At 37.7% G+C, this 12,194-nt stretch overlaps 1 long non-coding RNA gene across 1 annotated transcript; it reads left to right on the top strand.

The window, feature by feature from the left end:
• The first annotated feature begins 9,907 nt into the window (after positions 1-9,907).
• LOC130459473 (uncharacterized) lies at positions 9,908-11,624 on the top strand. Its single transcript, XR_008918872.1, has 2 exons — positions 9,908-10,316; positions 11,375-11,624. It is a non-coding gene; the product is annotated as an uncharacterized lncRNA (long non-coding RNA).
• Positions 11,625-12,194: the final 570 nt, after the last annotated feature.

Below are 12,194 nucleotides of genomic sequence, written 5' to 3'. Positions count from 1 at the left end.
TTAGGGTTTAAGAAATAACCAAGAAAAGAGGAGAGGCTGGGCGGTGCACGACGCGGCAGCGGCGACCGGCTGGGTTGCTGTCGTGGCGGCAGCGGTGGTTGCTGTCGCGGATGCTGCACGCAAGTCGAACAAGAGGAGGGGAGTGAGGGAGGACGAACAGCTGTGAACGGAAAACAAAAAGGGAACGACGGAGAAGATGATGCGGTGGCTTACCGGCGGGGACAATTGGTCCGGTGGCCTTGGTGGCTGCGGCTGGGCCGCGGCGGCTGTGCAAGAAACAAAACAGAATCTTGAGGAGGAGAGAAAAACGAAAGGGAGAAAGAAGAAGCAGAGAAGAAGAGGAGGGAGGATGATTTACCGGCGGTGAGGAGAGAGAGGAGAGGGACGACGATGGAGGAGCAGGCGGCGGTTAGCCGAGGTGGTTGACGGCGGCCTGAAGCAAGGAGAGGGGCAGCAACGCACTTCACGTGGAACTAAAGCAAAGAGAGGGTTTTGGTTTTGGTTTTACGTGAAATAGAAAAGAGGAAGGAGGATTATTTTGAGTTTATTGATTTGGGCTTTACCCAATTGGGCCTAGAATTAGGATTTGGGTTTTAGTGTTTGAGTCAAACCGAATAGGATAGTTTTTTTCCGAATTCAACGAATTTTCCTAATTCAAATTCTTTTCAACATAAAATTCTAAAATTATTCTTGATTGCACAAATCGTTAAAATATTTAGAATATATTTAAATAAAATAAAATATACATTAAATATATAAATATAATAAGGTTCAAAAATCGTTAAATATTTAAACGTACTTAAAATAAAATAAATATACGTCAATTATATATATTTATTACTAAAATTCATAAATTCTATTTAAAATAAATTTACGGGGGATTACAATCTACCCCTCTTAAAAGAAGTTTCGTCCCGAAACTTGACACGAAATTTCCCACATTTTCCCCAAAAGCTTTTAACTTATTCTCACTAGAGAAGTACTTGTGTCACCTATGTGCACTTTTTGCCAACTCAAAGCTGTTTGTGTTACTCGTGAACACCTTTTCTTATGCGGATAATCTATTTGCTTTGCATCAACTTGTAAAGGTTGCTAAAAATAAGCATAAAATGCATAAAAATACCATAAAATAGGTAAAAAGCGCGAATTTCTATCGCATTCTACCCCCCTTAAAGAAAACGAGTTACGCCCTCGTAACTCACCTCAGGGAATAGCTAACCAAAATTCTCTTTCGACGAATTCTATTCTCGAAATTCCTATTTCACTAAAACTACTAACTTTAGACTTTTCACAACAGATGACGAAACAAAAGAACAAGTCACCACGAATTAAATAATGCTTAACTTGCGCGGAGTTAATAGAAAAAGTACCAGAATCTATATCGGCAGATCGTTCATCCTCATTATGATTCATCATGTACAACTTTCCTGGAGCCTTATTCGTGTGGTTGTTATCATTTGCAGGCTTATTATAGTTCTCTTGATTGATTTGTGCCCCTCTAGGCTTTGAATTTTGACCTCCAGATTGATGAAACCTCGCTTGGTTTCCACCTCCATTACTATTTTGTTCCTTTCTGTGCTTAGTGAAGCACTCATACTCCCTATGCCCCCTTTTCTGACAATAGTTGCAGGTCACTAATTCTCCTTTGCAGTTCTTACCAGGGTGATTGTTACTGCACATTTTGCAGTGATGCACTCTCTTAGATTGGTTCGAGTTGTTGTGGTGCCCCTGATTGTTTCCTCCTTGGAAATTTCCATTCCCATTTTCGTTTCTATTCCTTTTAAAGTTTTTTTGGTTACCCCTAGTATTAAAATCTTTCCTCTTTTCCCCAATTACCACAGTTTTCTTGTCCCTTCTAGACTGCAGACCATAAATATGAGCAGCTCTCCCATATACTATGTCTAAGGATGTAAAAGTTTCCCCACCTAATCCTAGTTGGATCTCATCGGTCAACCCCTGCTCAAACCTCTGAGCCTTTAACTCCTCAGTAGCTACCACCTCAGGTGCAAACCTCGACAAAGCTATAAACTTGCTATAGTATTCAGCAATAGTCATATTCCCCATCCTATGGTTGATGAACTCCTGCGCTTTCTGCTTTCTCATAAAAGGAGGATAAAACTTCCCCCTCAAGGCAACAATAAATGAATCCCAATTGAATCCCTCAGTAGCACTTAGTCTAGTTCCATCTTCCTTCCACCAAAGGTCGGCCTCATCTTTCAGGTAAAGGACAGCTTGACTTACTCTCATATTCCCAAGGCAACCCACAGCCTTAAATAGTGTCTCAAATTCCCTAATCCAGTTTTCCAGGAAGGTTGGATCTGCTTGCCCCTTGAAATACGGTGGCTTAACCTTAGAAAGTCTTTCAAACATTTCCCCTGCAGAATCAGGGCGCTCAATTCTCTCCTGGGTTAGCTTTTCCGCCAAGAGGCGAATCGCAGCAGCTAGATCATTGTTGTTGGCCATTCTAGAACGCGACCTGCAATTAGTATACTCTACTTTAGGTTTGAAACATCACCTATACGTTATCCCATACAATTTAATACTTGAATTGACCATAAAGATCGCCTCAACCAACAATGTGCACATTAATACATATCATTTACGAAGGGACGACAATCGTTTACGAAGGTGCAACGTTCGTCTACAAGACGCAATAATCGTTGAAAAATAATCATCCTTAATAATTCACGAAAAAAATTCACACGCTGCACATAAGGCATAACATTTTGAATCATATTGGTCATGAGGGTCTAGATTGGCCCTCACTTCCTTTGTGTACTCAAATCATTTAATATTATTGTGGCAATTAAATTGACCCATAATTCACATTGAGTATGCAAACAATAAAGAATTAATCCATGACGTACTACCTAGAGGTTGGGGTATTATGGAATCCTCAAAATAAAATAACGAACAATTCCTTGAAAACTTTAACTTTTATTGCTAACTCCATAAAGGTTTATTACATCCTTGAAAATAATAAAGAACATTTCAAACTTCAATAAACTTTAACCTTAAACTGTTGTAGCTTTGCTACTTATTCTTTAAAACATAAAAGAGCTAATTAACTATTATGACTTCAAAATATTTGTGGCCTCTTGCCTATCTATTGCTCCTGAAAGCTTTCGGGGTGAACTTTAGATCTCAAGATCATCGAACTCTTCTTCAGGGTCTTCATCGGGGTCTTCCCCTGGGTTTGCATCTTCTTCCATGTCTTCATCTTGATTAGGCTCACTTGCTATCTCCTGTTCACTTTCGAGGTCTGCATCTGAATCACTAGAAATCTCAATGGTTGGCTCATGGGCCGCTGGGTTAGGATTCTCTGCCTCAACACCTACATTCTCATTCTCCACAGCTACATCATTTTCCTCTAGGTCATTATTTACACTTACTCCCATAGGTTCTTCTGTAACTGCATCTCCAACATGACTCCCTACGATTTTACCGTCTCTAAACCCACTTTCTGCTGCCTCAATAATGGTGGTCAGAATTTCTGAGTCATATTTCCATCTACCATCCCAAGTCCCATACTTAGCCAAGTTTGGAGTTCCATTATCAGAATGCATGTCTTTAAACTTTTCCATGAGTTCTAGGTATGGAAATTTGTTAGGTAAGCAATTAATAATAGTGGCTGCTATGGTATCCTTTCTCATTAAGATAGGTTGCCCTTGAACTTTAGCATGATATTCACATCCAAACACAATTTTCTTCACGTAAATGTCAGGGGTTTCTATATCAAGTTTCTCGAAGGATCCTATGTTAGTGTACTTGGAAAGAAACATTTTATTCCTGAAATAAACAATTCCAGGTCTCACTAACGATTTCCAACCAAGTCATAAACAAAGTTTAATAATGCAATAAGTTTGGTGGAAGCAAACAATTCTTTATGCACATTTAAATGTAACATTAAACAATTAGCACACGCACGTACATAACAATCAATTTCTTATGCTAGCCTTGGCTAGCTACTAATGCACAAATAATTCAATCTTATATGCCCTTCTTATACTACCCATCTCTCATAAACTAAAGCATTGTAATAATTTAAGTAACAAAGTAAAAGGACGATAATATAATAAAATTATAACATAGAATAATAACATAAATAAAATATAAAATAAATTAAGTAAAATAAATTCAGGAAATGCGTAACGAATAAATTTGAAAATAAAGTTATTAATTCGAAAAAGATTTATATTTCCTAAATAACGAATTCTAACTCTTGAAACAATTAAAAAAAAAAATTTGAACTTCTTTTAAAAAAATGTACTTTTTTTTTTGAATAATAAATAATCAGAAAAATAAAAATGTCGAAAGTATCACTTTAACTTGAATAATAATTTGATTTCGAACTTAAATAAGAAATATTATATACTTTCAAACAAGATAAAAGGAAATCGGCCCCCAAAAAAAAGTACCAATTTTTGAACATTATAATACATAGAAGCTCGATTCTAGGAAATTCGTTTTAGGAAACTAGCTAGTTTAGGCACCTAAAAATTATTAAAGTAAAACCATAAGCTTCTAGACACCACTTTGTAACACCCCGACAATTCTCTCTTTTCTAAAATAATCTTTTAATATAAAACGTAGAGAATTATCAAGGCATTATCACCCGTGTGAAAACGTAACGGCTTATTCAGAATTTTGCAGCGGAAAACATAAAACTAACTTTAGGTTTATAAATAATCGATTACAGGTTTAATCCCAAAAACCAATCAACGAAAATAAAGAAATATAAATAGTACGACAAGTTTAAAGTCCAAATTAACAAACCAAGTCACTTAGCAAAACAAAACTAAATACAAGCTCTATAATCCCGATCCCCATGATGCAACATCTTCAAACCTGTAGATGGACAATGCTTATTGATCCTTAGAGACTGCTCACCAAAGATTGGGTCATCACAGGATCAATAAGGCATAGCCATAATCAACATGCACAAGCAAAAGCACGTAATCAGCAAAGCTGAGTACTACATACTAAAACAAAAACAATCTTAACATGATACTAATAAACGATAACTAAGGGCAAACAACACATATTAATTTGAATACCACACTTGACTAGACTAGGCTAGACTGGACTAGACTTTTATAACAATAACATTATTTTAATTGAAATAGTCAATGTACCGAGTTGCTACTAGAAACTTCTTCTTCTTCACTAAGGAAGACGAGGTACGGGCGCGACTCCGTAAACCCCAATGACCTGCGATATCGAGGGACTTTTGAATAAAATAGAACCGGTGATCAATCCGGCCCCAGAAAAAGCCATAGGCTACCCATGACCCCAACTCCTGATTGTCCGTCACTTTAGACGTGCACAGTCTAAAGCTATTGCTACTCAGTTTCACTTTACATGATTTATAAATTAAACTATGTTGTGACTCGACAATCACATAAGGCATACAAACAACATTTATTCACGACTATTTTTCTCTTGGAATTAAGTAAGTAATCACAGAGATGTCAATCAAGACTTATTCCAATTAATTCAACCTTTCCTTTAATACTGATCAACCCTCTATATGGGCATAAGGTTTCAACTTACTAAACAAGGTCCTCGGCCCTCATAAAGTAGTGAAAAACTAAAAGGGAACAACGATCAATCGATCTGAATCAATGTATATAAAATAATCTAGTGTTCCCAATTAAACATGTTTGCATCAATCATCTACTAACATGTTATAATCCTCATAACGAAATATATATGTTCAACATGTCCATCCAACAATATTAAACATGAAATTCCAACACAATCAAGTTCATCAACAAATTTCAACTTGGTTTCAACAGATAACACACATTCCAAGCACACAGGTATATACGTACCTTGTGTAAACAAACTGATAGGCCACTTTAACGAATTCAAAAGTCGCCTACAAAGAATTCTCCGCCTAAAAACAACCAATAAAATTCCCCAATCAATATCCAACAATTTACAGCAATACTAAAGTACTCTAAATACATCCTAAACATAATTTGAACCATCCCCAATATCGAAACTTAACTAAATAACCTCCAAGCATAATAACTATTAAACTAATGATCCCAAAATGTTCTAAACTCCAATAAAACATCCCTTTTAAAATTTCCAGCAATATAAAATAATTTCAAACGTCCACAAAACATAATCAACGTTCTTAAAATCATAAAAATAATAGCTTTAATAATATATAATCATTCTATTATGATTTTAGAATATTAAAACCTTAAAAATCCATGCTTTAATAATTAAATCCCTTATTTCAATTCAATTACATAATCTGAAAATTAAATTTATTATTTAAACATAGTATATAATCTGAAAATATTATTTAATCATAATAACTTATAATTTATACTCAAGGAGCATGAATTAAATTAATAAAATTTCATTAAAACCCTAACTTAAACATAGTTAACAAATCTGAAAATAATTAAACTAATATCAACAACATATAATCTAAAATTTCATAACTTAATCATAAAAATCATACATTTAATTCAAGAAACATAATTTAAATTAACAACTATAATTAATTAAAATAATTAGTTACTTAGGGTTTAAGAAATAACCAAGAAAAGAGGAGAGGCTGGGTGGTGCACGACGCTGCAGCGGCGACCGGCTGGGTTGCTGTCGTGGCGGCAGCGGTGGTTGCTGTCGCGGATGCTGCACGCAAGTCGAACAAGAGGAGGGGAGTGAGGGAGGACGAACAGCTGTGAACGGAAAACAAAAAGGGAACGACGGAGAAGATGATGCGGTGGCTTACCGGCGGGGACAATTGATCCGGTGGCCTTGGTGGCTGCGGCTGGGCCGCGGCGGCTGTGGAAGAAACAAAACAGAATCTTGTGGAGGAGAGAAAAACGAAAGGGAGAAAGAAGAAGCAGAGAAGAAGAGGAGGGAGGATGATTTACCAGCGGCGAGGAGAGAGAGGAGAGGGACGACGATGGAGGAGCAGACGGCGGTTAGCCGAGGTGGTTGACGGCGGCCTGAAGCAAGGAGAGGGGCAGCAACGCACTTCACGTGGAACTAAAGCAAAGAGAGGGTTTTGGTTTTGGTTTTACGTGAAATAGAAAAGAGGAAGGAGGATTATTTTGGGTTTATTGATTTGGGCTTTACCCAATTGGGCCTAGAATTAGGATTTGGGTTTTAGTGTTTGAGTCAAACCGAATAGGATTGTTTTTTTCCGAATTCAACGAATTTTCCTAATTCAAATTCTTTTCAACATAAAATTCTAAAATTATTCTTGATTGCACAAATCGTTAAAATATTTAGAATATATTTAAATAAAATTAAATATACATTAAATATATAAATATAATAAGGTTCAAAAATCGTTAAATATTTAAACGTACTTAAAATAAAATAAATATACGTCAATTATATATATTTATTACTAAAATTGATAAATTCTATTTAAATATAAATAATATACGTTAAAATATATTAATAAAATTTATAAATTTACGGGGGATTACAATTTAAGACTCCTTGTACTTTGTACTTTGTACTTGTATGCTTGTATTTTGAACTTGACTGATGTTTTGCTTGTTCCTTGAAAGATTTGGATCTATGAGCACTTTTCGACTTTGGCGCCGGAGCGTACTAGAGATGCGGCTTACCCGTATGCTGCCTCTTGGATAGGAGCGGTGCGCGTTGGTGCGTCTCTGGCGGCTTCTCGCAGGGCTTGGAGAGTTCTATCCGCTGAAGATGTAATCTTTTGTACTGTTTTGCTTTCTTGTATTTGTATTTGTGCTGTTACCTGAGTTGTTTGCTTTGTGGGTGGTATGGCGTCCTTTCGCCAATGCGGTTGTACCTGTCTCGGCTGCTCGTGCCCATTTCCTGTCTGGGCGGCGGGTTTTGCTTCCATGGGTGTACCGCCATATGTGGTATCTGGGGGAGCGAGTGTCCCTTCAACACCATTCAGGGGATAGGCTTGTCCCCAAGGATCCACCGGAATCCATGCTGGCTCTGGATGAAGATCTTGCCCGCCTCTATGCGGAGGCTAGGGGCGAGGCTGTTTTCCGCTCTTGGAGGGAGTTTTTACACAGGAAGGGTATCTATGATGACTTCCTAAGGAGATTGGCCCCACCAGTACGCTTCGTACTGCCGGTGAGCTTTTGAACCTTGTATCTTGTATTCTGGTATTCTTGTATTCTCGTATTCTTGTATTGATTGCATGATTGTATGATTGTATGTAGGAGGAGGAGATTGATCCTGAGGAAATTCCTCATGCTGATGTGATCCTCCGCTATGAGAACTCGGACGGGGAAGAGGTGGTGGAGACCATTCCTTGGGCTTCTCCTCCGCACCGGAAATCGTATGATGCTGTACCTGAGCATTATGCCCCTGTAAGTATTGTTGCATTGTTTGAAACTGTTTGTAACTTTGTAAGGGGAAATTGATCTTGAACTTTGTAAGCAGGCGCCTCGGGTGAGAGTGCGTCGCTGGATGCTCTTGCTTGATTCTTGGAAGAGGCAGTGCACCAAGCTGACCCGGAAGCTTTCTGGCCGGAACAGAGAGGTACCTCACTTGATCTTGAAACTTGTATACTGGAAAATTCCAACTGGGAAATTGATTCTTGAAATTGTATTTTGTATAGGAGCGTCGTCGAGACCGTAGAGACTCTGTTGACAGGGAGACGTCCTTGGGACAGGAGGGACTGAGCTTGGAGTTGGGACAGGGGTCCGGTGCTGGTGCTCATCAGAGGCATTCTGATGCTGAGCGGGGAACTTCCCCTTTTGTACATGTTGATCCCACCAGGCATTCATTTGGAGGTGCTAGCGGTTCACGACCCTTTGTTCCTCCTTCCGGTTACTACTTCGGAGGAAGTGGTCCTCAGCCTTGGGGTGCAGGTTCATGGGCTTGTTATGCGGAGATGGAGAGGATGCGCCAGACACAGATGTTTGGGTCGTACCCGTACATGCCGATGCCGCCGCCTTATCGGTATTCCTCTTCTCAGCAGGGAGTTCATCCCTCCACTGGCACACTTCGTATCTCGGAGGAGGATCCTAGTACCCCTGGGACGGAGCTGGATCGGGAGCTGGAGCGCCTTAGGAGGCGAAACAGGGACAAGGCGCCTGTGGTTGACGTTACTGCTGATGATGACTCAGACTGACCCTGTATGGTGGCGAGTTCCAGCTTGCCTGGGTTGATTTTGTATAGGCTGAATTGTATTGTATTTGTATGGCTTGAAACTTGAATTTTGTATGGTTTGTATGGCTTTGAACTTTGAATTGGTTTGCAAAATTTGAAGATTGGTTTTGTATGTTTGAATGCTTGAAATTGTATGCGTTGTGTGTGCCTTGAAATTTCGTAGCTATATGCATGCATGATAATTTTGCAAAAAATTTGAAAAAATTTGCCCATTTTTTCGGGTGTATATACCAACTATAAGCCCCCACTTTGACTGAGGTTTTTTGGTTAGGAAAAGCGCAAGTCAAAGTATATTCAACTTTTGCTAATGCACATGCAGACTCGACTTAGGATGCCGATCTAGGACTAGAATGCTTGAATTTTGAAAGAATTGACCCGAAATCTGCCCGAAGCGTTGATCCGGACTGCTTGAAATTGCGCGGCTTGCGGCTTGCGGCTTTGGAATCTTGAATAATGGAGGATGTATGTAATATCCCGAATATTTTATGTAGTAAAGTTTGGTATATATTTTCGTTTTTTTAAAAAAAAATAAAAATCTTTAATTAGCGTTTGAAATTAAAGTCACATAGTTTTTCTAACTTAAGTTCCGGGAAAAACTTCTTTTAAAGAGGGTATATTTAATAATCTATATCTTTCTAATTTTAAGTTTCGGGACGAAACTTCTTTTAAGGGAGATAGATTGTAATACCCCAATATTTTATAATTTTGTAAAATATATTTTATAGTCAAACTATAATTATATCCGTTTTTAGCTAGTCTCTTTTAATATTTTCAGAAGTTTAAAAACGCTATTTTAAAATTAGTAGGACTCTTATTACGAGCACCTATATATACCCATTAACCCTAAATATTTAATGTGCCGTTTTGTTTTAGTTTGTTTCTTCCGCCTTCTTGTCTCCGTATTCTGTTTGGAGACTTTGAAAAATCAAGTTTGATATTTGTTTCCAATATCACATTATGTTATCCATGTAAAACCCACTATTCCTCTTTATCAAACCAATTTGGTTTTCTATTGTTAATCATCTCAATTCCTTCGTGTTTTTGTCAAGACCATATTTAGTTATTTTTTGTCAAAATTTAGAATCCACTACCGTTATTAGTACCTGATCAGTCGCGCTAGTTATCGCATGATGATGTATTGTGAAATTGTGATATTGGTACTATCATCTCGGAAGGTAATCACGCGCACTTAGCTAGTTTTTTGGAGATGTTCGTATCTATTCCTTAATTATATGTTATCATATTGTTTATTTCGATTTTTGGTGTGCAAAGTATATGACTTATTTTTGTATGTTCATAGATTTGATGCTGTAGAAGAGTACCATACGAATTGTTGGTATATATGCTTTTTTTTTAGTTTAGTAGTTGAATGCAAGTATGGCGATGTAGGTGTGTTATTGTTATTATGGTTAGTGATAGACTTAGATTATTTATATTGGGTTTAGTCAAAATAAATTGTTGGAATTGATCAAATATTATTTTTTGGGAATTAGTTTTATTTGCAGTGGAGGAGTGAGATATTATAGAATGAGTTACTTCAATCCGTATATGATTTTGGGATCATGGTGCTATTATTGAGAAATACTCTTTCGTATATTTTAACAATAAGGTTGATTTTGATCACATTATGTAATCATGAGGAAAAGTTGAATTATCATATTCTTGGTTTGAGGCTCAATGTTATAAACCTTGGTCCTTGGCATGTTGGTAAGGAGATGATAACCATTAGTAGAGGAGCAAGATACAATCTTTATTATTTTCTTAATATCCTCAAAGTGGGATTTGGTCCAAAAGTGGCCTTGACTCAGAGAGTCTTTTTAGTAGCCATTGAGAGTTTCAAGTTTTTATACTTGTTGGTTTATTATTCGAATTACCCATGTCCAAGGCTAGGTATAGAACAAAGAGCAAATATGGCACCTATTGGTTTGAGTACGTTTAGTAGAGGAAAAGATCATATCAATATATTTGAGGTTCATATGAAGAGAAGATTTATAGTTTCCGTATAGTATGGAGTTAGTTTTATTTTTGGGATCATACTTGAAATGTAGTTTCATACTACATTATTTACATGACACTTTATTATTCTATTTTAGTATGTTTCTGTTTGTAACAGGTGATTACTCAGCTTTTTGCCGACGTGTGTGTTTATTTGTTATGTGGGTTTGCGGCCATGTCTTTTTCTTATGGTGGCCCTGCGACGACCCTTTTGGAATTTGTCCTCTATGGTGAGCAGTCAATATTAACTGGAGCAGATTGATCGTGAAAGATCGCAATTCAAGATGAAGGAGCTCAAATGTTATCGTATAGTCTTTTATGACAGTTTAATACTTTTCAGTTGTAAATAGACCACCTAGTAATCAAGTTGTAATAGTTTAAGTTTTGTAAGCCTTAGCACTTGACAATGTGGTCAAGTGTGGCGGTGATGCCTCCGATTTAGGTGTAAGCTTCCGCAAATTTATTATAAAGTCTTTTATATTCTTATTTATTTATAGTTAGTAAATTGGGGGTGTTACAATGTACTCTGCTGCCCGAAACACTAAAGATTGTGTACTCGGAGTCATAAGAGAGGACGGTGGCCTCGTCCTTTGGTGCAGGCTCCCGGCGTCTGGCGCGGGCTTGGTGTCTGGCGCCTATGGGCTGACGTACAAGCCGACTCTTGTATAAATAGGGAGCTTGTTGGATTATTTCTTGCATCAATCCTTCCCTGCTATCATTTCATACTGCTTCCTCTCGAAAAGAAAAGAAAGTATGGTTGTGTCCTTTGAAAGTGCCTTGAACTCGTGGCTTGGTTCGCTAGGCAAATTGGAGAAAAGGGAGCTTGATGGCATGCATCTTGGGGTGCTTGTCTCTTTCCGGTTTGTAAAATTGGATTTGCACTTCATTCTTGTTGCTCAGGAGGCTTGGGACCCGAATCATCATGTCTTCCATTTTGGAAATAATGAGGTATGTCCCCTCCCTGAGGAATTTAGTGCCATATTGGGGTGGCCCTTGATGCTGGAGCCATGCATGCACTACTACAGAAATGTCATTTAACAACGTTAATTTAACAGCGC

Source organism: Spinacia oleracea, chromosome 4, assembly GCF_020520425.1.
Source record: "Spinacia oleracea cultivar Varoflay chromosome 4, BTI_SOV_V1, whole genome shotgun sequence".
In the NCBI taxonomy this organism is placed as follows: Eukaryota; Viridiplantae; Streptophyta; class Magnoliopsida; order Caryophyllales; family Amaranthaceae; genus Spinacia; species Spinacia oleracea.
This window is presented reverse-complemented; position numbering and strand designations above follow the sequence as displayed.